Source organism: Mauremys reevesii, linkage group 7, assembly GCF_016161935.1.
Source record: "Mauremys reevesii isolate NIE-2019 linkage group 7, ASM1616193v1, whole genome shotgun sequence".
NCBI classification, from domain to species: Eukaryota; Metazoa; Chordata; order Testudines; family Geoemydidae; genus Mauremys; species Mauremys reevesii.
Genome location: NC_052629.1, coordinates 106,795,791 through 106,818,781, shown reverse-complemented (window position 1 = coordinate 106,818,781; position 22,991 = coordinate 106,795,791). Strand labels below are relative to the sequence as shown.

Here is a 22,991-nt window from a genome sequence, read left to right as displayed (position 1 = left end):
CCCCCACCCCCAGACAGCCCTGTCTCTGTCTCTGCTGAGATCTTCATTATCATTCCTGTCTCTCTGACCCATATTTTCAGTGTCCTCTTTGGCTCTCTCTCTCCTCTCTCACATGTGCAGTTTCTTCCTGAATGCTGTCATTTTTTTCCTCTTTCATGTCTTTCAAAGCCATCTTTTCCTCACTGTTCCCACAGCTGAAAACCCAAAGTCATCATGTAAAATAGTACCAAATTGTACTCACTGTAAAAAAAAAAAAAAAAAAAAAATGCTTTGTGGGCAAGAGTGATCTGATTAGGACTTAGCAGGGCCACCCAGAGGATTCCGGGGGCCTGGGGTCTTCGGCGGCGGGGGGCCCTTCCGTTCTGGGACCCGCCGCCGAAGTGCCCCGAAGACCCGCGGCGGGGGCCCCCCCACCACTGAATTACCGCCGGAGTGGGACCCGCCGCCGAAGCGCAGCCCGGTCTTCAGCGGTAATTCGGCGGCAGGGGGGCCCCCGCCGCGGGTCTTCGGGGCACTTCGGCGGCGGGTCCCGGAACGGAAGGGCCCCCCGCCGCCGAATTACCGCCGAAGACCGAGCTGAACTTCGGCGGCGGGTCCCGCTCCGTCTTCGGCGGTAATTCGCCGGCGGGGGGTCCTTCCGCTCCAGGGCGGAAGGACCCCCCCGCCGGCGAGGACCGGGAGCGAAGAAGCTCCTGCGCCCGGCCCCGCAAGAGTTTTCCGGGCCCCCCGGAGCGAGTGAGGGACCCCGCTCCAGGGGCCCCGAAAAACTCTGGTGGGGGCCCCTGTGGGGCTCGGGGCCTGGGGCAAATTGCCCCTCTTGCCCCCCCTGGGCGGCCCTGGGACTTAGTTGCTCCTTTTTGGGGTGGCAAAGCAAAGGTATGTATGGAAAGGACCAATGCAAAGCAAGATGCATTTTGTTAGCCCCTTGACTCTCCAAACTCGGACTGGAATTCAAACTTCCTGTCCTGTCTGCTAACAGGAAGTGTAGAGGAGGCATAAGAATGAGAAACAACAAAGAAAAATATTCTCTGTTTTTCTGAACATTGATGAAAGAGTCAGTTTGTATTTGAGGCAAAGATTCAGGTCTTGTTATTCAAATCCCTTCATGCCACAGAATCAATGTGCTGTAGCTGTTGAAGAGTGAGTTGGAGCCAGTCCCGCTCATGCATCTTTAATGCCATTGCCAGATTGGTTCGGATTTCTTAAACTGAATGGTCAGCAATGATGTGTGAAGCATAAAGAAAGTTGCTTGATTTTTCTGATACCAGGCTGAGCATGCTGGGTTCTGTCTGTTCAGGAAAAATCATGTTCAGATTTCTAACCAGAGCAAGTAGGGCATGAAAATCATTGGGAGGGAAATAAATATGGAACACCAAAGTTGTTGTTTTTACAGCCATGCAGCAGTATCACCCTGTGACAAGCTAAGCAGCATCCGGTTTGCACTGTGTTGGAGGGGAGACCTAGGAAAGAACAGGTGCTGCCAATAGTCATATTGGCTGATTTTTGGCTGGCACTCATCCCTCTGGGTTAGGGCTAAACCCATGCTTGGGAAAACAGACAGGCTTTGCGGTGTGACCTGAAAATCAGTGAAATCCAGGCCTAAGGGATTGAATTCCAGGGTCAACCCCCCACCACACACACACACACTGATTAGATTAGGGGGCTGTTACCTCAGGAGCCTTAACTGATCTCAACAACTGCTTTATGACATAAAGGAAAGGCACTATCAGAGGTAATGAGGACCCACCACATGTTCTGAAAGGGCTCATAGGTTAAATGCAACACCTCCAATTGGAGAAACAACGCAGATCGTGGATCAAGGGCTCAATGTGGTCCCGCCAGAGCCGGCTCCAGGCACCAGTGCAGCAAGCAGGTTCCTGGGGCGGCCAACGGAAAGGGGTGCCACGTCCGGCTCTTCAGTGGCAGGTCCCTCAGTCCCTCTCGGAGGGAAGGATCTGCTGCCAAAGAATGAAGCGGCAGCGGTAGAAGCGCCGCCAATCACGGGGGCTTTTTCTTTTCTTGCCGCTTCGGGTGGCAAAAACGCTGGAGCTGGCCCTGGGTCCCGGAAGGAAATGCCCTTCCATGGCTAGGCTGCTGTGTTCTGCGCAGGCTGAAGGCTCGTGCTGGTGGAAGGCACGCTCCCATGTAGCACGCACTGCAGCAGTCCAACCTCAGGTGACAAAGGCAGGGATCACTGTGACGAGGTCCCCACAGCTGAAAGAACAGTTCACAACCTTCTAGCCACATGATCAGCAGCACTCCTGGCCGCTGCTGCTGCTGGAACATCTAGAAACAGACTGGGTCCGGGTGAAGCCAGAGGCTGCAAACCTAAGTGACAGGTGTTGGACACACCACAACTTGTGCCACTTCACTATATCCCCTATGGGCTTCACGTTCCTTCTGAGCAGTAGGAGCCCCCGAACCCTGCCTTTAGGGCAGAAAACAGTCTCTCAATACTAACCTCAAGGTCTTCGCCACCAGAAATCAGGCCCCCCTTAATGCTTCCATCTCTTTGCCAGGATGTAGCTGTGTCAACAACACGTTTTGGTCGACAGCATCACTGGCAGCTGATAGAGCGAAAGGAATCAGCAGAGACAGCTGATTTTCATCCATCATTAGTAGCAGGTTATTGACAATTAAACTAGTCCAGTCTCTTTACCATTCCCCCCCCCCAAAAACCACCTTTGCGAAGTGTGACCACTCAAAATCCAAAGGGCTGGTGGTTTTGTTTGAGGGGAAGGGTTGGTTTTTGGTGGTGGTTTTGATTTGTTTGGTTTTTTGCAAGAGATGGTTTCCCGACCAAATCCAAACGTACGCAACTTTGAGCCTGATTTAAAACCTATGGAAGTAATTGGAAAGTTTCCCATTTACTTTGATGGGCTTTGAATCTGGCCCCAAGTTGCGATCTTCCCCTTTGATTTTCATTTGTGTGTTATTTCCTACTTGTCCTAAATAATAATCATCCTTGGCATCAGTAGTTCTCAAAGTGCTTTACAAAGGAGGTCAGGACCATTATCTCCATTTCACAAATGGGGAAACTGAGGCACGTAAAGGTTAAAATGACTTGTCTACAGTCACCCATCAGGCTAATGGCAGAGTGAGGAATAGAACTCAGGTCTACTGAGCCCCAGTCCAGGACTCTGTCCATTAGCCACACTGCCTCTCAGCTGTTAGATGGTGCTGCTGCTACTACAGAAGAGCTGCTCTTTTTCCATCACAGAGGTGGATGCTTTGCAGTGCTAGGCAAAGTGATCCCTGCATGCACTCTTTAAAGCCTTTTGGGACCTTTCAGAGTATAAGGGGCTGTTTGTTATACATGTCAAACAGTAATATTTTTTGAACGATGACAATAAATATTCAGGCTTTGGTAGGTTTTCCGTTTGGATTAATTATATCCTTTTCTGTTTCAAATACAAAAGACTGCCGGCAGCAGACATTTAAGTTCATTCATCTACAAGTTCATTAATTTGATTTAATTTGCTATCATTATTCCGTGAAACACATTTGGCAGCTAAAATGATAACCTACTGGTCCAGTCCTGCCTGCCTCTCGCTTCCATCGATTCTCCATGTGACATTGTCGCTGGGAATGGGGAAGGCTGTGGTAATGCCACCTGAAATGTCAAGCACACAGATGCTGTATGAGTTTGTACAGGCAAAGGGCAGATTGCACAGAGCACCTTCACTTAAAGGCTAGGCTGAATGTGAAATCCACACAGAGGTTGTGGCGTAAGCCTACGCAGTGCAGGAAATTCAAAGCAAAGGAGGCTGCTACAGCTGTGGCCTCTAAAGAGCAGGTTTCGTTCAACGGATAAACATCCAAGTGCTTTCTGACCTTGTTGCTTTGGGTGGTAGTGGCTTTAGGTTTCTAGGTATTTCATTTTAAATACTGGGGATTGGCACAATCTCTATTTGAAAGAAGGAGTCTGCTCCCTTCCAGTCTATCTGCTTTTTAATCTGGATCCGTCACTGAATGTTGTTGGTTCCCCAGGCCTGGTTCAGAGCTAGGGTGAATTAGGGTGACCAGATGTCCCGATTTTATAGGGCCAGTCCTGATATTTGGGGCTTTTTCTTATATAGGCTCCTATTACCCCCCGCCCCCGTCCTGATTTTTCACATTTGCTGTCTGGTCACCCTAGGGTGAATTGGCATGAACACGGAAATCGTGTACACTTAAAATATCCCTTGGGGGAAATTCTCCACAGGGAGCTTAAGGAAGCTTGTCTTCAAACCAAACAATCTAGGGCCTCTTGTGCTCGCCAGTGTTTATTCCATTCCCCGCAGGATCCAAAATGATGGCTCAGAGGCCATGTCTACACTCTGAGCTAGGGGTGTGAGTCCCTTTCTTGTGTACATGCTCTTGTGCTAGCTCTCGTTGAGCTAGTGTGAGTATTGGGAGCAGTGTAGCTGTGGTGGCACAGGTAATGGCAGTGGAGGCATGGCTGATCCGAATACAAACCTGCCTGAAATTGGTGGGTACGTACTCAGCACGGCTCAGCTCTGCCTCTGCTACCGTGGCTACGCTGCTGTTTATATGCACGCAGGCTCAGTAAGAGCTGGCATGAGTCTGTGTACATGAGATGGGGAATTATACTCCTAGCCATAGCAGAGATGTACCCCTAGATTTATGATTTTCATAGGCCTGGTCTAGCTTCCCCTTCTGGACACTCACCAGGCAGCTGGGTTTGGATCCCAACACTAGCCCCATGTGCTTTCGGCTTGCTGGGTCTGAGCAGAGTCCAGGCACTGTCTCTGGCTGTGGGTCCCTAGGCACACGTTCAAGGTACAGATCCTCCATTTAGACCCTCCTTTTGAGAGCTGGGACTTCTCCGCCCTGATACTAGTGCCGGCTCCCCCAGGCTGACACTAGTGCCAGGCTCCACACCTTTCTCATAGTGCCAACCTTGGGGGCACTCTGGTTTACAATTTACTCCTTTGGGGACCCATCACGGTTGAAGCAGATAGAAATGTTGTATAGATAGAGCCCTACCAAATTCACGGTCATGAAAAACATGTCACAGACCGTGAAATCTGGTCTCTCCCATGAAATCTGGCTATTGGGGGGTGGGGGGTGTCACTGTATTGCCACCCTCACTTCTGTGCTGCCTTCAGTGCTGGGTGGCCAGAGAGTGGCAGCTTCTGTGTGGGTGGCATGGTATGGGGGAGATGGTCACTTTTTGGGGGGCAAGACTGGCCTTATGGGTGGGTAACTGCCCAGGGCACTGTGGTCAGGGGGTGCTGTGGTAACACCTCCCACCCCACCTCCACACAGCCAGCCCAAAGACCATTTAACCCCAGAGCTGGGGAGGGCTATGGTTGGGGCATCCCGGCCGGGGGCTCCTACCATGCACTGGGCTCCAGCTTCTAGTCCTGGCTAGGCTGGGGAGGAATGGGACTTCTTCCCTTGCATGGGCACTCCCAGGGCCAGGTCAGACCCACCTCCAGGACTCTCCCCCGACTGCAGGAAGCTCCACAGCTGCTGGCCAGGAGCCCAGCTCTGAAGGCAGCATTGCCACCAGCAGCAGTGCAGAAGGAAGGATGGCATGATATGATATTACCACTCTTACTTCTGCGCTACTGCTGGCGCTGGTGCAAAAGTAAGGGTGGGAATACCATACCATACCACCCTCACTTCTGTGCTGCTGCTGGCGGCGGCACTGCCTTCACAGCTGGGCCAGCAGCCGCTGCTCTCCAGCCTCCCAGCTCTGAAGGCAGCACTGCTGCCAGCAACAGCACAGAAGTAAGGATGAGATACTGCGACCCCTTACAATGCTCTTTTGGGTTGGGATCCCCATGATTAAAACACCATGAAATTTCGGATTTCAATATCTGAAACGGTTAAATTTAAAAATTTTTAAATCCTATGACCGTGAAATTTACCAGAATGGACCATGAATTTGGTAGGGCCCTATGTATAGGATTTCTCTTTACTTTACTTTACTTTAGATGACACGAGATATACAGATCTAGGCAGAATAAGAAACACCTGCACACAAATCCCTGCTTCAGTTTCCTCACTACCCTTGAACATCCTTTGGGTTTTGGGTTAGTGTCTTTTCTGGGTTCCAGATCCCTCTCCGGGACTCCACTTCTCCAGGTTAAATTTCTCTTCAAAAAGGTGTGAAGATACTTAACATGGGGAAATAGATTCAATTTGTGTAATGACCCAGCCACTCCCAGTCTCTATTCAAGCCAAAGTTAATGGTATCTAGTTTGCATATTAATTCAAGTTCAGCAGTTTCTCCTTGGAGTCTGTTTTTTAAGCTTTTCTGTTGCAAAATTGCCACCTTTAAGTCTGTTACTGAGTGGCCAGAGAGGTTGAAGTGTTCTCCTACTGGTTTTTTAATGTTATGATTCCTGATGTCAGATTTGTGTCCATTTATTCTTTTGCATAGAGAGAAGGGAGGAGGGTGGGCTGGAGGGAAAAAGATGGGGGAGGGGGTGGAGGAGAGAGGATGAGGAGGGAAAGAGGCCAAGGACAAGAGCAGGGCGTGGGTGAGAGGGGGCAGAGAAGGAGAGAGGAGAGGGTGTGGGGGGTTTGTGGGGTGGATCGGGATGCAGGGGGAGGCAAAAGGCTACAGGTGCATGAGGATGTGGAGGGCACAGGGGTGCATAGGAACATAATGGGAGTGCAGCAGTGTATGAAGGTGAAAGGGGTGCAGGGCTGTGGGGAGTGAGGGACATGGGGGTGGCGGCTCTAGGAGGTGGAGAAGATGGGTGAGAGAGCACTGTAAGGATTACAGGGGTAGGTGTGGGGATGGGAGGGATGCAGTGAGGGGGATGGGTGCGGGGGAGTTAGGACAGGGAAGGATGCAGTGAGGGGAATGAGGGGGTGAGGGGTGGTACAGGGAGGGATGCAGTGAGGGGGATGGGGTGCAGCCCCATTCCCAGCACTCGGAGATGGGGATACACATACCTCTAACTCCTGGGTGCCAGCAATGGAGCGATAGACAGACCGTGGTTCGCTGCAGGGCATGCACCGCAGCTCAAGCCAGCCACACGAGGAGAAGAGGGCCTGGCAGCAGCGGGAGAGGCACATGCACCACGTGACCCCTCAACAGCCGCCTGCCGAGCACTCATGAGTCGAGCTTGCACTAGTTCCTCCCTGGCCCTGACCCAGCCAATGGGAGCTGCACCTGCGGTCGTAGGGCGGGACAGCATGCGGACCCCCCGACAACCTCTAAGGCTAGGAGCCGGACCTGCCGGCTGCTTCCCAAGCTGGGAGCTGCGCCACGGCTAGCAGGGAGCCTGCCAGCCCCGCAGCATGGCACAGTGGCACCGCCAACCGGACAGTCAACGGCCTGGTCAGTAGTGCTGACCGGAGCCTCCAGGATCCCTTTTTGACCGGGTGTTCTGGCTCAAAACCGGACATCTGGTCAGCTTAATCTAGACCTGATGTAATAAAAGCACCTCCAAGTAAAATTTCATCTACTTTCTCAGCTTCACCTGGAGCTATAATAAATCCTCTGTTGTGGATGTAACAATTGTTCTGTCAATAATCATGATGCCACACACAGGGGAGGAAGATTTAAAGAGAAGAATAAGCAGTAGGAGAGGAGCAGATGAACTGGTCCTCAGTGGACACCTCATTTACATATAAACACCCGTAAGTAATAACAACAGGTGAAGCAGAAGAACAGAAAACATGATATACTAGCAGAATAGACCCTAGGCTTCAAGTTTTGCATAACAAGTTGGGAGATCCCTGTGATCTTTGAAGGCAGAAGCACTGCAGTAGCATAGGAACAGGTTTCTCTAGCTGCAGGCTCATCCTGAGGTGATGGATGAACAGGGTTTGGATCTCCTGTATCCACACATAGGACCCATGCATTTATTTATTGTGATAGAGCCCCCGTGTGAGAGAGCCCCAGAGAAGCATATGCATTTAACATTAGGTAGCACCTAATTTATACAGACACTGCCTAAGGTCAGACCCATTTTTAACACCAGCCAGACTGCGCTTGGAACCTTTTGCAAAGATTCTTGCATGATTTTTCTGAGTTTTTTGTTTTTAGCATTTACTTTTTCTAGCATCTCTCCAATCTGCCTTTGAAGCTAAGCACTGTTTTCCCAGAACTAAGTGCATTATGAAATCAAATTTAATTCTTCCTTGGGCCCTTTCAAATGTAAATTAGGGTTCAAAATATCTGGAATTTGGATTCATATCTGGAAAGCATTTAAATATTGGACTGTTTAGCTGAAGTTTATCTGAACTTAGCTGACTGTGCTCAGCAGAAGTGAGCAAGGAATCTTGAGAGAACAGCCCATTGTGTGAGATTTCTGCTTTTGGTTGGGACAAAGGCCTGGTATCCAGAAGCAGCGCCTCTGCTGGAGTAGTTTGAGACTTGTGCTTTGATCCCTGGAAGGAAACAGACATGAAGATGCCCAGGAAAATGATAAAGAACAAGGGAGGGAATAGTTAGATGAACATTGTGGAACTTTCCAAAAGGTTACATTTGGGTTCAAGTCTAGAGGTGCACAAAGATTTTTATTTTTGTTTTTCTAAACCAGTTCAGTCAGCTCTGGTCCATTAGCACTAAGTTTGTGAGAGAGATTTCTTTACACTGACAGCAATTTTGTTTCCTGTGTATATATTTAACAAGGTTATTTAATTGATTACAAATCTAAGGTGATTTTTTTGAATTCTGAAATACTGCCTGTCTCATCAGATCACAGACTAATAGTTTGTGGAGACTGAAAAGACCCATTAAGTCAGCCTATCCACCTTTGTTCCCCACCTCTGGCCAGTGAAGATATGCTTCCTGTTTTCCAGGGTTGTATCCAGCCCAGATTCTGAGACATGTTAACCTGGAACCTGCTTGAACCAACATTTCTAGTATAAACCTCTCCCTCCTCCCCCCCCCACCACATCTGCGCCTCCGCCCCCCCAACACACACACACACACACTCTGGAAAGCATATGTGTCAAATCATGATAAATGACAGAAGTGTGACTGACTGGTCACGATGCTGTTGACCGTGTATCCTGCAGAGCTGTCTCTGAAATGAAATCTGTGCTATGTCTAGCTGACCCAGGGATTTGTCTGGGCCAGTGTTCTCAGTGCCACATGCTCATTGCAGGCAAGACCAGACCCTGAGTGGGATTCAGATCAGCTGAGACCACAAAAAACAATTCCAGTGGCTCCAGTGCTGCGTTTTGGTGCTGTGTCTGCCAAGAACCAGAATGCATTTGATTTCTGTACAATAAAGGAGGGCAGATCTGGATCAGGCATCCATAGCATGAGCGTCTGTGTTGCTGGGAGTGCTGAATACTTTGAACTCTTGTCTACGCTACAGGGGCTAGAGTGGCATAGCTACAGTGCGGTAGCTCCACTAACCTGGTAGTGGAGATGCAACCTACTGCAATGGAAGGGGTTTTTTTCTGTTAATGTAGAAAAACCACCTGCTGGAGCAATAGTAGCTTGGTCAATGGAATCGTTCTTTCATGGACCTAGATGTGCCTACTCTGGGGGTGACGCCAGCATAGTTACAGCACTCGGGCGTGTGGATTTTTCACACCCCGAGCATTGTAGCGATGTTGAGCTAAATTTAAGTGTAGGCCAGGCCTAAGAGTAGTCACCATTCAGTTAAAGACGGAGCAGCTTTATTGAACCATCCAGCATGGGCTGGAGGCCTCGGTTAGAATGGTGTAAGGGCTAGATTCAAAAAGGGTCTGGAGCGCCATGATGCCGAGTGTCACCACACTTCACTTTTGGCCACCTAGCAAATCACTGGGATTCGCACAGCCTGAGTTTGGCGCCTAAGCTCCCTATACCACGAATGGGGGGAGACGGCGCCTCAGAATGGGATTCACAAAAGTCAGCATGCTAGGCTGCGCCATGCATTAGCCAGCCAAAAGGGGGTGTGAAGCAAAGAGCTGTGAGCTAAGCCCCGCCCGTCTCTCAGAGATAGGGGCCTAAATCCGGACTGCCAGGAGGCGCCTTCCTCTGCTTGTGATTCTCAGCGTCTCTGGGGTCAGGTGCCCACGCTAGCAAGAAGCCAGGGTGAGTATCTTAACCAGTGGGATAAATAGTTATGAGGGATCTCCTCCCCTGCCTGTTTTGTATAAGATCTCTGCCGAATCGGGCCCTGGTAGACGATTCTGGGACTTAAGAGCCTAAAGTGGCAGTTAGATCCCTGCGTCCTTTTGTGAATCTAGCCCTAAGCATGAGTAGGACCACATCCTAATACAGAAATAATTGATAGAGCATCTTCTCTGCCATAGCTGAGCACACAGAGCACCTCCCTTCCATTCACAACTGCAGAGCTACCCCGTCCCTTTGAGTCCCCAACAAACCTGTGGCAAGGGCAATTGTTTACATGGCAAAGTGACATTGGCAAAGTATTTTTAATGTATTTGTAACGCCATGTAACCAGGCAGTTCTATGCAGGCCATCAGCTAGTGCTCTGAAGAAGAACTGTTTGAGGACCACTGGTCTGAACATTCCCAAATGTTTTGTCCTATCAGGCACTGAATCTCATGTAAAGCCCCGAGTAGACTTCTTGAGGTGGGGGGGTCTCTCTTTCTTCTGTTGGTCAGTCTACAGACCTGGTCAAGAACACAAGGGAGCTCTTCCCTGGACATTCATGTGATGAACCCAATTGGACATCCCTGCCCATCCCAATTAGACCAAACTCCAGTTGCAAAACTGCCTCATGCTTGTAGGGCATATTTTGCATGGGTTCTTTGGGTACATTCTTTCCATTTAACACATGGGTACAGAAGCTTTCCTCCTTATTGCAATTATTGCTGGTCACAAGTTATTCCAAAGGCTGGAAACCACCTCTGAGCACTTACCAGTGAATCCAGAGACCCTGGAGACCTTTAGGAATAATCAGGTCCTTCTGGACTGCCTTGTGGTTAAGTCACAGGACTGGGAGGTGGGAGACCTGGGCACGCCCCTGCCTTTCCGGATGACCTTTAGCAAGTTAATGTCACCTCTCTGTGCCTCAGTTTCCCCCTATACAAGGAAGATGCTTCCTTATTTCACTGGCATGTGTGTAGTTGAATTTCCTAGTCCTTGTAAAGCACTTTGGGATCCTCAGGTGGATGGCATTATATCAGTGCAAAGTATTTAGTATTAACTTTCATATCACTTAGTCCCTCTGTTCCTTCCCCGTGAATTCTTTTCCCCCTTAAACTTCTACATTTGATTGCACTGTTGATGTGGATCACAAACCTGGTTAGTTGCATCACCTCTGGGACCTGTGATGAATGAAAGGTCACTGTGGGCCAGTTTGACTCGCTGTTAATGGATTCTGCTTTAACCTTTCATTGCTTTTCAGATGTCTGTGAATAATATTTCTCTCTCGCTCGCCTCTCATCCCTTTGAATAATGTCATAGCTGAAATGCTCCTTTATACACTTGCCTTGATTTTAAATTAAGATGAGACGATATTACAAAACAAGTGTAACTGACGAAAACCATTGTTCTTTTCATTAGTTTTACATTCTTTCCCTCCCTGCATACTAAATACCAAGTAGATGGGTAACATACAGGGCTGGGAATCTGGAGATTTGTGTTCTAGTCCTGGCTTCATTGCTACACTGTTATCTTGTGCTCTCCTGATCTGTGGGTTGTATCCACCTGTTGTGTCTCAGCTTATAGATTGCAAAATTCTTGGGGCAGGGAGTGTCTGTTAGGTGTGTGTATAGTGCCCAGCATAATGGGGCCCTGATCCTTTATTGGAGCCTCTAGGTGCCACCAATATAAATATTTATATATTTAAAATGGTTGTGTTGGGTGACCTTGGGCAAGTCGCATCATCTCTCTGTGCCTCGGTTTTTCCATCCATAAATGCTAGATTATGATGCTTAACCTTCTTTGTATATAGCACCTGGAGATCTGAAGAGCTAATTGTTGTTTATTATAGCAATATTAAATGTAAGGTGGAGTCCTGTAGCAGGGTGGATCCCTGCTCCTGGTTTTAAGGGGTTTAAAAGTGGTCTGGCAGGGCTTGAGAGCTGCTGCTCTCAAAGCTGGGCTGACTGGGCTGACAATCAGGCCACAGCTGGCCCCTATAAAAGGCTGTGAGCCAGGAGCCCAGTCACTCTCTCTCTGTTTCTAGAGGGAGATGGGCCTGGCTGCAGGGAACTGAGACAAGGTACCTAGGGTGAAGCAGGGCTGGGGAAAGGCTGAGGAGCTGGGGAAGCTCCAGCCTAGAAAGCCCCAGGCTGCGGCCTAGCAGTGGGCCAACAGGTACTGTGGGTTGCAGGGGGCAACCTAGGGGTAGGCCAAGGCAGCAGGTCCAAACCCCCTTTGCCGATGATGAGTGCTGGCTACTGCAGTCTGCCCCAGCGAACGGGGGCTAGATAGAGACTGGGCAGTAGCCACTACTGAGGCGAAGTGGGGATAGTAGGGTGGGGGTTCCCCTGGGAAGGGGAAACCCGGTTAAAGGGGCACCGGGGTCCTGGGAGGGACACGGGGCCAGTAGCAAACAGGTGGATCACCAGCCTGCAGAGGGCGCTCCAGGGCTGGAAAGAGCTAATTCCCCAGGGTCACCAGCAGGAGGTGCCGCAGGGGTGAGTCCGACCCGTTACAAGTCCTTAGACCAGAAAGAGAGTTTCCTGCTTTGGCTTTGAAGTTTCCAATCCTTAACTGCAGCAGGGGGACAAAGTGCTGAACTCCCTTAAATCTCATTGAAGTTGGTGGGGTTTGAGACAGCGTAGCATCCTGCAGGTGGTGGTCAGAACCCCAGTTCCAGATCTTCAGAATTCTGGAAGCAAAGTCTGCACTGACATGCATGCCAGCATCCTGGACAGCTCTTCCAGCTTGCAGCAATTTCACAGATGTTGTCTGAGCCCTGGGAACTGATGGAAATTTTTTTGCGTGTGCTCTGCTCTTCACTAGGGGATCATTTTCTCTTCTCATCTCACGGTGCACTGAATCTTTTGTCTCTAGATCACTGGTTCAAATCCATGCTGGGCCAATAGTGGCTTTAAGGCATCCCCCGGGCCCTGCTAATAGCTCTTCAGCATGTATGTGAAATTAGTTGGTGAGTCTTAATTTAGTTCCTAGTGGGACAGATGTAGACATCACAGAAAACACAAGCACTGCTTGGCACTCTTCTTGGGCGTCTGCTCAGAGAGGGTGAGAATTAACTGAACTGTGGAGGCTGGTCTCCCCTCTCAACTTTCGAGGTGATCCCAAACATAAGGTGTGTGGGTGGGATATCAACGGGGAGCTTGCACTGCTGGAACTGACGCTGTGTCTATTCTGTGGACAGACTGCATTCTCTAGGGCTATAAATATGGAACCTTTCCCCATCACTAAATTCACTAAAAAAAAATAAAAATGTATAAAGGGGATGGGGGGGGAGAGAGAGAAATGCCAGCTGACCAGAACTGAAAATCAGTAAATTATAATAAAATTCCCATTTAATTTAAATGCTCAAGGAACCTCCAGGAAATAGACAGCTTGACTCTCTGCCTTGAAACGTTCATGGGTGACTTGAATAAAATCATAATGCAAGCCGGTCTCTCTCGCTAGCTCTAGTTTTAAGCAGGCTTTTATTTGTCGGCCTCATTTTCATGCCCATGTCGCACTTCAAATCACTTTAGAAAAGCGTACACGTTTAATCTGACTCCTGGTGCCATGTGTATCTCATTGATTACAGACCCTTTTTAAGAAGCCATTATGACTGACTCTTTGCGTGCCCTGCTGTCAGCAGCTTTTTGCTTCTTTAAGCCGCTTGAATGTCTTTGCTTGCCAGATTATAAGCCTTCCAACAAATACAGTATGATTACTGAATTACTGTAAACTTTGCTCTGGGAATGCCAGTCATTTAGCGTGTGCAAAGCAACAGCAAGAAAAGGCAGTTGTGGTTTGCCATGTGCACCCCTGAGAGAGGGGCTATCTGGGGAAAGAAAATAGTGCAGAGGAATCCATTTCCTTATAAATCATTTGAGGAGTTGGTGTCAAAAGAGGGAATTTTCCATGTACATTTTCATGGTCCAAATGCATTCACAAATAAATTGAATAACAAGCAGCCCTCTCTGAAGATGGATCATTCCATTTCCACAGTATAGGCCACAGATATGGCCCAGAAAGGGCCCAGAGAAGGTAGGGAATGGAAGGAATTGATTGGCTGAAGAGTGATATGAATAATTAAGGTTCTTGCGTGTCTTGGCACGAGGCACAATACCAAATCTTGGGCCACACTTCCACCACTAGACAAGCGCATTGGGGTGTGCCCTAGTGCTATGTGATATAAGTGATTTTTTTTAAAAAAGAAAAAGATAAATGCAGGGTTGGGGGGAAAACTATGAACGCATTTGCTATTAGTGGTTTGGGACCAGGGGCGGCTCTAGACACCAGCGCCAAGCAGCGGCGCGGGCGCCCTTCCGGTCGGGCGGCATTTGAGTCCGTGAGCTCCGCGCGGCATGCCTGCGGGTCCACCACACGGAGCGAACGGCCCGCGGCTGCGCGGGCATGCCATCCGCCAGTCCCGCGCCCGGTTTCCAGGTCTCGCTGCATGATCCGCGGAGCCAGGTCGTCAGTCGGCTGGTCCCGGACCTGCCGCAGGCATGCGCGCCGCAACCGAGCCGAGCGAAGGGGAGAGGGGGACGGGACCGAACCCGCCGCGCGGCGCGCTGCTCGCGCTGGGGCAGCAGCCGCAGCCCGCGCTGTTTGGGACAACACCTTTCAACAGCAGCTAACTACAACAACGAATTAGAGAGGAAGCACAGTCTAATACACAGTCTAAGAGTCCGGAAATCTGTATTCTGTTCCAGCCTCTGCCATAAATTTCCTGTGTGACCTTGAGCAAACTGCTTCACTGCTCAGTGCCTCAGTTTCCTTTATTGTAAAATGTGTCAGGACTGGAGCTTTAGGTGCTTTCAAAAATCCCACTCACAATTCCTATATAAATCACACAGAGAGACACTTGGGGAGTTGTGATTGTTGCCTTGATTCTTCATCTCCAGAAATGTTGACTCTACTTCATGAGCTAAAGGAGAAATTCCTTCACAAAAACTAATACAGTAGAAACTCAGGGTTACGCACATCAGAGTTATGAACTGACCGGTCAACCACATAGCTCATTTGGAACCGGAAGTACACAGTCAGGCAGCAGGAGGGGGGAGGAGGGAATGCAAATACAGTATAGTATTGTGTTAAACATAAACTACTAAAAAATAAAGGCAGAGTTTAAAAAAATAAAAGATTTGACAAGGTAAGGAAACTGTTTCTGTGCTTGTTTCATTTAAATTAAGATAGTTAAAAGCAGCATTTTTCTTCTGCATAGTAAAGCTTCAAAGCTGTATTAAATCAATGTTCAGTTGTAAACTTTTGAACGAACAACCATAATGTTTATTCAGGGTGACGAACATTTCAGCGTTACAAACAACATCCATTCCCGAGGTGTTTGTAATTCTGAGGTTCTACTGTAGTAGTGCCTACATTTTACCTATGGACCACCACTAGAGGGCATGATATTCATTCACACACCACATTGTGCATGTTGGGTGGTATTTTCAAAAGCACCTAAGTGATTTTGGAGCACAAGTCTGAGTGAGACCTGTACTCCTAAATCACTGAGCTGCTTTTGAAAATCCCACCTGTTCTGCTTAGCAGAGGGACTGGGGGAGAAAAGGAACAGCGGTAGTGAATTGTAATGAAAATGTGTTCCAGTCTACTGAACGTTCATTCCTCAGCTGTATGCTGCAAGGCATCCACCCATATCAACTTAGGTTTTTGGGGGTGTTGGTTGTGGTGTGGTGGTCTATCCACAATATGAACCACAGGCATCCCTCCAGCTAGAAGAAATGTTTTAAAATAGTATTTTATTTATGTTTAGGTTTGTTTTTTAAAGGCTGATTCTATCGTGGTTTCAAATTCCAGGGGGAAAGTGTTCATGAACTCGAGCTCTGTGCACCTCTGAAAATAGTTCTGGAAGGTTGCACTGCCTGAGGTTCGACCAGGCCTACTGTACAAAATCTGTTTGCACGCACTGTTCCCCAATTTACACGTGCAAATGCGGGAGCTAAAGGGTTGCACGAGCCCTCTGTGAGCTTGAGTTTATCTCTGATGGCTGAATGATATGGATTAATTTTGATAGTTCAGCCAACAAAGTCCCCCCAAAAGATTCCCTCCTCTCCCAACGCGCATGCACAAATTCCAGTGCCTCCTTGGAGCACTGACATTAGCATCTATTCTGGTTTGAACATTACGTGCATGGATGGCAGGCTTCAGCAGATGGCGTAAAACCCCAGAGAAGGCGTACAGAGAGTGAAATATTCCAGAGACGATAACGGATGCAGTTTAGATTAATATGCAAGCTAACTGATAACTAATATTTGATGCAGAGGAACGATAGGTGGAATTATTACCACGTGAGTTTACCCTCATGTCAGAAGAGGCCGGTGTGGGCAGTAGTTAACTCTTCTGGCACTAGGGTACCTTGCAAATTCAGTTTTCAGAGTGGTCGCCGTGTTAGTCTGTATCAGCAAAAACAACGAGGAGTCCTTGTGGCACCTTAGAGACTAACAGTTTTATTTGGGCATAAGCTTTTGTGGACTAAAACCCACTTCATCAGATGCATCTAATTCAGTTGCATTGTTCTTGGTGCCCATGTGAAGAAATGCTCATTCAGGAACCAGAGAGTTAGGGTATGTCTACACTGGCAGAGTTACAGTGCTGCTCAGAAAGCGCTGAAGGGAAACCGCTGTTGTGTGTTAACACTGTCAGCTGCCTGCACAATAGCGTGTTTATACTTGCGGCACTTGAAACAGTATTCGGAGCGGTGCACTCTGGGCAGCTATCCCACAGAGCATCTCTTCCTCTTCTGCCGCTAAGAGTTGTGGGAAGGTGGAGAGGGTCACGGGGCATCCTGGGTCCTGTCCCAATGTCCCGTGATGCATTGCTTCTCATCCCAGTAATCCCTGTACTTCCGTCCACATTTGGCACCATCTTTCAGCGGTTTGTATATTGTGCGCTCTGCCTCTTCAGCCTGCAGGAATGGCTCCCAAACTGTTGATCAGTATGCTGCTCACTTTCACTAACACGTCGCGAGTGGCAGAGAAATTATTCCTTACACTACAAAGGCAAGAGGAGTACGACATTGATCTCGCCACATGTAGTAGCTATGACACGAGATTGCTTGTGGCATTCACGAAAGGTGCTGACCACAGTGGAACGCTACTTAGGCTTGGGAAACAAGCACTGAGTGGTAGGATCACATCGTCATGCACATCTGGGATGACAAGCAGTGACTGCAGAACTTTTGGATGAGGAAAGCCACATTCATGGGACTGTGTGATGAGCTCACCCCAGCCCTGCGGCGCAGGGATACAAGAATGAGAGCTGCCTTGCCGTTGGAAAAGCACGTGGCAATTGCACTGTGGAAGCTGGCTGCTCCAGACTGCTACTGATCACTCACTAACCAGTTCAGAGTGGGAAAGTCAACCATTACACTCGTGTTGACGAAAGTGTACAAGGCCATTAATCACATCGTGCTCTGAAAGATCATGACTCAGGGCAATGTACGTGACATTGTGGATGGCTTTGCACAAATGGGCTTTCCTAACTGTGGAGGAGCGATAGATGGCACGCATATTCCAATTCTGGCACCAGACCACCTAGCCACCGAGTACCTAAATCGCAAGGGGTATTTCTCAATTTTTCTCCAGGCGTTTGTGGATCACTGTGGTCGTTTCACAGACATTAATGCAAGTTGGTCTGGAAAGGTGCATGATGCACGCATCTTTCAGAACACTGGCCTGTTCTGGAAGCTGCAAGCGGGGACTTTCTTCCCAGACCAGAAGATCACCATGGGAAGTCAAAATGCCCATTGTGATCCTGGAAGACCCTGCCTACCCCTTAATGCTGTGGTTTATGAAGCCATACATGGGGAACCTTGCCAGAAGCAAGGATCAGTTCAACAACAGGCTGAGCAAATGCAGAATGACTGTTGAGTGTGCTTTTGGACGTTTAAAGGCCCGCTGGCGCTGCGCATATGTGAAGCTGGACCTGGCCGATGACAATATACCTATGCTTATAGCCGCGTGCTGTACACTCCATAATATTTGTGAAGGGAAGGGTGAAAGCTTCACGCAGGGCTGGACTGCTGAGGCTCAGCACCTGGAGTCTGAAGTTGAACACAGAGACCAGGGCTATTAGAGGGGCACAGCACGGGGCCATAAGGATCAGGGGTGCCTTCAGGCAGCAATTTGAAGCTGAAAGCCACTAATATTTGTTGCTATGCTTGGGAGTTCAGTGCTTGTAATGCTAGGAGGTGATTGTGATTGGTGCAGATGATGCACTATGAAGGTTTAAGAAAATTGCCTGTTGTTTTGCAGGGCTCTGTTTACTTTCAATTAATGGAATAAAGATTGCTTTCAAACCAAAACTTTTTATTTTATTAAAAAACAACAACCGGAGGAGAGAGACTAACAAAAAAACACATCACCATTGTGGGGGATGGGAGAATGGAGGGTCCCAGAAGGAGGTGGGGTCCCAGGACAGTTAAAGATTTGTGTATGTCCAGGTATCATATTCAATCTTGTCTTTTGGAGTACAGTGCAGCTGGTACTGTACTTCAGCAGAGCTAAACTGTAGAGGGATGGGTGTTGAGTGCAGTGGGTAGTGGGAGTCCACAGTGCTGGACTGTGACGGGGGAGGAGTGGAATGCAGTGAGTACAGACTGGAGCCAGGAGGTTGATAACAGTGTATTGGTGGTGTCTGGGGGGCACATAGGAAAGAGTTTTGCGACAGTGGCTGCAGGGGAGGGCGAGCACAGACCTGTTCGGTTTGCAGTGCTAGTAACGCCTGGAGCGTGTCCACTTAGCACTCCATAACTTTAAAGAGCCGCTCCGTGGCTTCTTTCTGGTGTGCCGCATTCTCCTTTCAGTCTCTCTTCTCGCTGTTCCGCCACTCCTTCAATTCTTGTTTTTCAGTCACGGAGTGCATCGTGACATCATACAGAAAATCCTCCTTAGTTCTTCATGGCCGCTTTCTAATTCTAAGCAGCTGTAACAAAGAGGGAGGCTGGGCTCCCAAGTCATATCTGTGAAGTCAAAATGCAACATTTTACAGTAGCAGGATTGTTTGCAACACACAGACCACTGATTCAGTGATTTAAAGCACAGCCACTATTCACACACCTGTCACTATCTGGCTGAACCCAGGCAAGCACACACGAGCCACAAGACCCCCAAAATGGTGACCAACCGCAGGGGCAGGGGAAATCAGTGTTTCAGGACCGTACTGTCTTGGGAAGAGCCAGCACTGTAGGGGGAGCCTTATAATGGGGTAAGAAACAAAGCAGCTCTGCCAAAGAACCTGCGGTGTCTACACTGGCACTGTGGTGCTGTAGCACGAGTGCAGAAAGCTGTACGCCTCTCGTAGGGGTGGTTTTTTTACAGCTGTGCAATTGTGCCGTTTCTGCGCACTAAGTGGCTTGGCAGTGTGTACGTCTCGGGAGTTACAGCATAGAAAGCTGCTTTACTGGTCAGAAACTTGCCAGTGTAGACAGGGCCTTAGTTTTGTGCAACAAGCTGCTGGGCTACAACCAGAGCTGGAGTTTTCTGATGGAACGTCTTTCCATCGGAAAATGCAGATTTGGCAAAAGTGAGATGTTTTGTGGAAATGCGTCAAGTGCCACTACATTTTGTTTTGAGGGAAGAAAAAGAAAAAAAAATAATAAGGTTTTAAATGTATCTTTTGGATATTTTCAGAACAGAGGACTTGGAGTTTTCATTTTTGAAACAAGTTTTAGTGTCAATGTTATATATTTAAATTGGAACAGAATGTTTTCACCTGAAATGATTTTTCCCCAAAAATTTCATTTTGTGGGAAATTTTGAATTTTTTCTTTTCTTGTTCCAGACTAGAAAAAAAATTCTAATGTGCAGAATTACCTTCAAGATGAACAACCCAGTTCCCACCTACCTCCAGCTGTAACTGAGGAATGAGGGGGGGGGCAGGCATGGCTGCCAACCAACCCCTCCCCCTAATTTAAGAAGGATAGCTCGTGATTTTGAGCAGGTTACTTATCATTCCTTCACTCTGCCCTTGCATAGAGCTGGATTTCAGTGATGTTAAACCACGTCTCTACTCTTCTCCTTTCAGATACCCTACAGGTTCAATGTCAAGGGCTTGACCTTAGATGTGTCTCACATTTTACTACATCGATAAGCTGTTGGGCTATTGCCGAGGGTTGAACCCGGACAATAGGTAATCCCTGCCGAAGAAAATGGGCGAGTATTTGAGCAGCAGAGATTTCAATGCATTGTTCCCTGCAGAGAGAGAGCAAGGGGGGTCTCTCACATTCCATACAAGACACTAACCTTTTTCAGAGGCAGCAGCTGCATACATTTGGCATATGTCTGATCAAATGTATTGCACATTGTGTGTAGAGAGAGTGTGTGTGCGTCTGCATACAGTTGCCCTGATTTGTGTGTGTGTGTTTGTGGGTAATAAGAGTGCCTACAGATGCCCTGATTTCACCTCTCAGAAATGCAGGCTATGAATTCTGCAATTTGATTTTTTTTTTATGTAGCAAATACTAACCAATGTAGTAAATATGAATGGAGCAAATGTTAACACTTATTAAACAGTGTTCTTTACTTCCTGTCGTAAATTGTGTGGTATTCCATTGTGCCGTTAAACTGCTGTCATGTTACACCTTGTAGTGGCTGCATGTCCGTAACTGGTGAACTGCTTCCCATCTGTATGTTTCCAAAAGTGCTGTTGAGATGAGAAGTGCTATGTAAATGTCTAACCATGTTCATTGTCTACTCTCGATATAACAGGGACTGGTTCACTCTGATTGGCATAGCAAGTGGTAATCTGGTACCCTGCAGCACAGGGCAGAATCAATGTGAGGAAGAGCAGGGGATAGTACTGTCACCTTCATCCTCAGGATTTTCCTTGGTACTTTAGGGAAAACAGCTTAATCTGTGTCTATAAAAGCTTTGCTGGTGGAGGATATACAAAATCATCATACCCTTAGCTATGCCCTATTCCCAGCAGATCTTCCTACTGTGGGTGCTTAGCACCTCCAAAAATTAAGTCCCGCTTATGTAACTTTTGCAGGTCTGACCCTTTTTTCCATTGACAGATGAGATAAAACCCAACTGGAAGATTGTAGAGGTGAGTCCAAGCTGAAGTGAAGCACAGAGCACCCCCGGGCAAGTTTATTTCCCTCATGCCCCCACTTTTTTGTTGAAAATGGCCACTAGTTATAAAACAATGGATTCTTTGGAGCTGCTTGCCCACCCATATTCTCCTTACAACATGTCATGTACATTTTCTTGCTTTAGTGGTAACAAATGAATTGGAAGAACTCTGTGCCCTACAGGCCTAGCCTGGCTTCTGAGCACCCAGACTCGTTTCGTTCTGCTAACCAGATATGTCAGTGTTGATTTTCTGATAATTGTTGCTCGTGATAAATGAGGCAGAAACAATAGAAATTATGCCAGTAGTCTTAGGAATGATACATTTTACTGGGGGCTGTGAGTGGTAACAATATTGATTTTTGTTTCTTTTGTTGATGTTGTTCAAAAACTGATTATTTGTAACATTAAACTATCCACTCTTATTCTGACATCGCGTATATTTTCTCAGTGCCATAGGGATGTCATACACCACTTCCTATCCGTAGGAATTACATACAGCAGACTGCAAACTAGCTGGGGACAGATTCCCTCTTGCTTACACCACAGATTAACAGATTTCCTCGGAGATAAGCAGGAGTAGTGTCTGGTCCTCTGTGGCATGTGATGAACAGACGCTATACAGCACTGGAATGCAATGGTGAATGATGTTAGTTTAAATTATGGAATGTAAGTGTCTGAGAGTAACTGATCAATTAGCTTGTATATGTTCTTGGAATCCTTTGCCTGTCGGTTCGTTTTAGGTATGACTTATTTATATGCATTCCCATTTCAGTTTGCAAAGTCAGCTTAATGTTACATGTCTTATGGTCACCGGAATTAAAGAGGTGAAAAGTACACTGAGTTCAGGGGAGGACGCAGACAACAGCCTGCAGGCTGAGTTGAAAGGCTGGCTTGTTTTCAATGTAGTTTACTGCAGGATCTTCAATATAACACTGACAGAGGCTTTCCAGTTGGAGGGGAGTGAGAATAGAAGGAGACATTAATTGCATTGGAGGCTAGTGTATATTTATTTGGACTTTGATCTGTGCCATCCAGTGTCACTCCCGTGGTTAAAATGAGTGGATCGGGTTGTGAACAATAACAAATCAGCCAGAACCTTCATTCAAAATTCAGACAAAACCTAATCAAATCCTTTGCGCTGTAATAATGTTGAGTTAACTTTTTTTCTTAAACACGTAGCTATTTACTTTTCATTTTTATGCTATTTCCCCATCTCCGGGTTCCATCGGACATGCTGAAATGCTTTGAAACGGACAGTTAAGAAGTTCCAAGCTCCACCAGCTGGAAGCTTGTGATAGTTCCCACCTGAGAGATTATCCTCCTGGGGCAGATCATCTGAGAGACCAAGCTTGTGTGAAACCCTGTTTGGGGGGCCCAATCCTGCAAGGTGCTGAACAAGAAGTGGAGATGCTCAGTATCATCAACTCCACTTAGCATCTCCAGGAGTTACTCAGCATTTTATAGCCTTTTACAACAGGGATTCTCCAACTGGGGGTTGGGACCCCCCAGGGGGTCGTGAGGTTATTACAGGAGGGGTCGTGGGCTCTCAGCCTCCACCCCAAACCCCGCTTTGCCTCCAGCATTTATAGTGGTGTTAAATGTATTAAAAAGTGTTTTTAATTTACAAAGGGGAGGTCACACTCAGAGGCTTGCTATGTGAAAGGGGTCACCAGTACTGAAGTTTGAGAACCACTGATTTACAAGGTTTCTAGCCAGATTTTGCTGAGTTGAGGGGTTTGGATGAGACTTGAACCAGTCGACCAACATTTCTGAGGGCTGCTTTTTCCTAGCTGCTGGTTTTTGACGATGGAAAAAGCCACCTCAGTGATATCTGAAGGTGTAGGAAATGTCATGATCACTTTTGGGCCTGCATTT

At 47.8% G+C, this 22,991-nt stretch overlaps 1 protein-coding gene and 1 long non-coding RNA gene across 2 annotated transcripts in view; both read left to right on the top strand.

Moving 5' to 3' along the window:
• The window catches only part of GRIP2 (glutamate receptor interacting protein 2), a 463,550-nt gene that overhangs the window by 153,906 nt on the left and 286,653 nt on the right, over positions 1-22,991 (top strand). The gene's annotated exons all lie outside the window — the stretch shown is intronic.
• On the top strand, positions 9,903-21,125 carry LOC120409176. The gene is made up of 3 exons (XR_005601178.1): positions 9,903-10,003; positions 20,068-20,172; positions 21,059-21,125. It is a non-coding gene; the product is annotated as an uncharacterized LOC120409176 (long non-coding RNA).